Source organism: Styela clava, chromosome 15, assembly GCF_964204865.1.
Source record: "Styela clava chromosome 15, kaStyClav1.hap1.2, whole genome shotgun sequence".
Taxonomy (NCBI): Eukaryota; Metazoa; Chordata; class Ascidiacea; order Stolidobranchia; family Styelidae; genus Styela; species Styela clava.
In genome coordinates this window covers 2480001-2485000 of record NC_135264.1, presented here as the reverse complement: position 1 = coordinate 2485000, position 5000 = coordinate 2480001, and the positions used below count along the sequence as shown (strand labels likewise).

Below are 5000 nucleotides of genomic sequence, written 5' to 3'. Positions count from 1 at the left end.
ATGTCAGAGCGAAAGACAGTAATTTCGAATGAGCCAAGAAAGAGCGGTGCGGGGCCGGTCGGAGCGCACCCTTTTCTCGGTGGCTGGCGGGCGAGAGAGTGCTGCGTCGTCGGCATCGGCGTCGAAAGAAGCCGAGCCGAAAAAAGTTAAAGTACAAACGTGCAAGCATACTAGCCTAACCCTAGGTAAGGCATGTCAGAGCGAAAGACAGTAAACTCGAATGAGCCAAGAAAGAGCGGTGCGGGGCCGGTCGGAGCGCACCCTTTTCTCGGTGGCTGGCGGGCGAGAGAGTGCTGCGTCGCCGGCATCGGCGTCGAAAGAAGCCGAGCCGAAAAAAGTTAAAGTACAAACGTGCAAGCATACTAACCTAACCCTAGGTAAGGCATGTCAGAGCGAAAGACAGTAATTTCGAATGAGCCAAGAAAGAGCGGTGCGGGGCCGGTCGGAGCGCACCCTTTTCTCGGTGGCTGGCGGGCGAGAGAGTGCTGCGTCGCCGGCATCGGCGTCGAAAGAAGCCGAGCCGAAAAAAGTTAAAGTACAAACGTGCAAGCATACTAGCCTAACCCTAGGTAAGGCATGTCAGAGCGAAAGACAGTAAACTCGAATGAGCCAAGAAAGAGCGGTGCGGGGCCGGTCGGAGCGCACCCTTTTCTCGGTGGCTGGCGGGCGAGAGAGTGCTGCGTCGCCGGCATCGGCGTCGAAAGAAGCCGAGCCGAAAAAAGTTAAAGTACAAACGTGCAAGCATACTAACCTAACCCTAGGTAAGGCATGTCAGAGCGAAAGACAGTAATTTCGAATGAGCCAAGAAAGAGCGGTGCGGGGCCGGTCGGAGCGCACCCTTTTCTCGGTGGCTGGCGGGCGAGAGAGTGCTGCGTCGCCGGCATCGGCGTCGAAAGAAGCCGAGCCGAAAAAAGTTAAAGTACAAACGTGCAAGCATAATAGCCTAACCCTAGGTAAGGCATGTCAGAGCGAAAGACAGTAATTTCGAATGAGCCAAGAAAGAGCGGTGCGGGGCCGGTCGGAGCGCACCCTTTTCTCGGTGGCTGGCGGGCGAGAGAGTGCTGCGTCGCCGGCATCGGCGTCGAAAGAAGCCGAGCCGAAAAAAGTTAAAGTACAAACGTGCAAGCATACTAACCTAACCCTAGGTAAGGCATGTCAGAGCGAAAGACAGTAATTTCGAATGAGCCAAGAAAGAGCGGTGCGGGGCCGGTCGGAGCGCACCCTTTTCTCGGTGGCTGGCGGGCGAGAGAGTGCTGCGTCGCCGGCATCGGCGTCGAAAGAAGCCGAGCCGGAAAAAGTTAAAGTACAAACGTGCAAGCATACTAACCTAACCCTAGGTAAGGCATGTCAGAGCGAAAGACAGTAATTTCGAATGAGCCAAGAAAGAGCGGTGCGGGGCCGGTCGGAGCGCACCCTTTTCTCGGTGGCTGGCGGGCGAGAGAGTGCTGCGTCGCCGGCATCGGCGTCGAAAGAAGCCGAGCCGGAAAAAGTTAAAGTACAAACGTGCAAGCATACTAACCTAACCCTAGGTAAGGCATGTCAGAGCGAAAGACAGTAATTTCGAATGAGCCAAGAAAGAGCGGTGCGGGGCCGGTCGGAGCGCACCCTTTTCTCGGTGGCTGGCGGGCGAGAGAGTGCTGCGTCGCCGGCATCGGCGTCGAAAGAAGCCGAGCCGAAAAAAGTTAAAGTACAAACGTGCAAGCATACTAGCCTAACCCTAGGTAAGGCATGTCAGAGCGAAAGACAGTAAACTCGAATGAGCCAAGAAAGAGCGGTGCGGGGCCGGTCGGAGCGCACCCTTTTCTCGGTGGCTGGCGGGCGAGAGAGTGCTGCGTCGCCGGCATCGGCGTCGAAAGAAGCCGAGCCAAAAAAAGTTAAAGTACAAACGCGATGCTAATGAGCGAGCCGTTGTCTCGACTAATATGTAGGGGGCGTTCGATCGAGCGTCTGGCTTGAGCGCTTGTCGGCCTAGCAGAACGGTCGCATTGTTATGCCCGGGTTTTAGGCACCGCTGCAGGCGGCCGGCAGAGCTCTTGTTTGTGCGAAACTGAATGGATCGAGCCCGAGAGAGGGCGAGCAAAGAAAAAACGCAAATCGCTCCGCCTGGCACTGCCGGCGAGAGCGTGGACGTCGCGGCCAGCGACTGTCGAAGCTGAGTACGGCCGCAGGCGATCGCCTCGGTCTTAAACGAATGCGACGAGCACGCGCCGGGCGGCCCAGCAAGGGCCGAGCGCAGCTGTCGCAGCTATCTGGTTGATCCTGCCAGTAGTGATATGCTTGTCTCAAAGATTAAGCCATGCAGGTGCAAGTACGAGTTCTCGTAAAGCGAAACTGCGAATGGCTCATTAAATCAGTCTTGGTTTATTTGGTCTCGTAAGCGAAGTGGATAACTGTGGTAATTCTAGAGCTAATACATGCATTAAGCGCCGACTTCGGGAGGCGCGCTTTTATCAGATCAAAACCGACCGGGTTCGTCCTGTGACGTTTGATGACTCTGGATAACCACGCGGATCGTACGGTCTCTGCACCGACGACGTATCATTCAAGTGTCTGCCCTATCAACTGTCGAAGGTACGCTACGTGCCTACCTTTGTGATAACGGGTAACGGGGAATCAGGGTTCGATTCCGGAGAGGGAGCCTGAGAAACGGCTACCACATCCAAGGAAGGCAGCAGGCGCGCAAATTACCCATTCCCGACACGGGGAGGTAGTGACGAAAAATAACAATACAGGACTCTAACGAGGCCCTGTAATTGGAATGAGTACATCCTAAAACTCTTAACGAGTATCCATTGGAGGGCAAGTCTGGTGCCAGCAGCCGCGGTAATTCCAGCTCCAACAGTGTATGCTAAAGTTGTTGCGGTTGAAAAGCTCGTAGTTGGATTTTGGGCGAGCGCCGCCGGTCCGTCGCAAGGCGTGTCACTGGTTGCGTTCGCCTCACCTTCGGTTCTCCGTCGGTGCTCTTGACTGAGTGTCGGCGGTGGCCGATAAGTTTACTTTGAAAAAATTAGAGTGTTCAAAGCAGGCTGTTCGCCTGCATAGTGTTGCATGGAATAATGGAATAGGACCTCGGTTCTATTTTGTTGGTTTTCGGAGCACGAGGTAATGATTAAGAGGGACAGACGGGGGCGTCCGTACTCTGCCGTTAGAGGTGAAATTCTTGGATCGGCGGAAGACGAACTACTGCGAAAGCATTCGCCAAGAATGTTTTCTTTAATCAAGAGCGAAAGTCAGAGGTTCGAAGACGATCAGATACCGTCCTAGTTCTGACTATAAACGATGCCAACTAGCGATCGGGAGGCGTTACCATGACGACCTTTCCGGCAGCTTCCGGGAAACCAAAGTCTTTGGGTTCCGGGGGAAGTATGGTTGCAAAGCTGAAACTTAAAGGAATTGACGGAAGGGCACCACCAGGAGTGGAGCCTGCGGCTTAATTTGACTCAACACGGGGAAACTCACCCGGCCCGGACACAGGTAGGATTGACAGATTGAGAGCTCTTTCTTGATTCTGTGGGTGGTGGTGCATGGCCGTTCTTAGTTGGTGGAGCGATTTGTCTGGTTAATTCCGATAACGAACGAGACTCTGGCATGCTAAATAGTTACGCGACCTTCTCGGTCGGCGTCTAACTTCTTAGAGGGACTAGTGGCGTTTAGCCACACGAGATTGAGCAATAACAGGTCTGTGATGCCCTTAGATGTCCGGGGCCGCACGCGCGCTACACTGAGTGAAGCAGCGAGTGTCTAACCTAGGCCGAAAGGTCCGGGTAACCCGTTGAACCTCATTCGTGATTGGGATAGGGACTTGCAATTGTTTCCCTTGAACGAGGAATTCCCAGTAAGCGCAAGTCATCAACTTGCGTTGATTACGTCCCTGCCCTTTGTACACACCGCCCGTCGCTACTACCGATTGAATGGTTTAGTGAGATCCTTGGATCGGCCCCGTCGCGGTTGGCAACGGCCGCGTCGGCGTGTCGAGAAGACGATCAAACTTGATCATTTAGAGGAAGTAAAAGTCGTAACAAGGTTTCCGTAGGTGAACCTGCGGAAGGATCATTACCGAAGGTGGTGGTAGGCCCCGGCCGACCGCGCACTGAATTGTCTTTGGGTGCCGCCGAGAGGGCGGCCGTCAATCGGGGTTCCGCCCCGTGCGACACGCGTAACACGTTGGCATAGCAAGGCAGCCGAGTGCGATGGTGGCTTCTGGGCACCGCGCTCGATGTGCCGCCGGCCCAGCCCGGCGGTCGCTCGGCGCCGTTTGTTGGTGTTTTTGTGCAGTTGTTGTCGGTGGTGGTTTTGTGGTCGATCCCACAGTGTGACGTCCGCGCGCTTCGGCGCCGGGCGAAACGTCGAGGACGACTCTTAACGGTGGATCACTCGGCTCGCGAGTCGATGAAGGACGCAGCCAAGTGCGAGAAGTAATGTGAATTGCAGAACACATTGAACGTCGACCTTCTGAACGCGAATTGCGGTCTCGGGTCAATCCCGGGACCGCGTCTGCCTCAGGGTCGCGTTCTTCCTCACCCGAGGGCCGTCGCCTGGCCTCTGCGAAGACGGCCGGGCGTCGCCTCAAGTTGAAGCGGTCGCCGAGCTTTCTCGGCGCGACCGCGTGTCCCGTACACCGCCGGCCCCTCGACGTGTTCAACTACGTTCGAGGGGCGGGTCCAGGTCGGTCGGTCCGGTCACGAGATCAAGACCGACCGTGGGCCAAGGCGGCGACGGTACGCGCTCGGTCGGCGCCGGCGGCGACGACTCGCGATGCCAGCGGGCCGTGTAAGAAGCGGCCCGCTTGACACATACGACCTGAGTTCAGGCGAGAGCACCCGCTGAATTTAAGCATATTATTAAGCGGAGGAAAAGAAACCAACAGGGATTCCCTGAGTAACGGCGAGTGAACCGGGAAGAGTCCAGCGTCGAATCTGCGCGCTTTTCGAGCGCGCCGAGTTGTGACGTACGGAAGTCCCAGTGCGGCTGACGGCGAGCGCCGGTGTCCTTCTGATCGA

The 5000-nt window shown here is 56.1% G+C and overlaps 2 non-coding genes and 1 pseudogene across 2 annotated transcripts; all 3 read left to right on the top strand.

The window, feature by feature from the left end:
• The first annotated feature begins 2246 nt into the window (after window positions 1–2246).
• On the top strand, window positions 2247–4056 carry LOC144413297 (small subunit ribosomal RNA). Its single transcript, XR_013469331.1, has one exon. It is a non-coding gene; the product is annotated as a small subunit ribosomal RNA (ribosomal RNA).
• Window positions 4057–4354: 298 nt separating this feature from the next.
• On the top strand, window positions 4355–4508 carry LOC144413120 (5.8S ribosomal RNA). Its single transcript, XR_013469157.1, has one exon. It is a non-coding gene; the product is annotated as a 5.8S ribosomal RNA (ribosomal RNA).
• A 288-nt stretch (window positions 4509–4796) lies between these two features.
• Window positions 4797–5000, top strand: part of LOC144413485 (large subunit ribosomal RNA) — a 3695-nt pseudogene continuing 3491 nt past the window's right edge.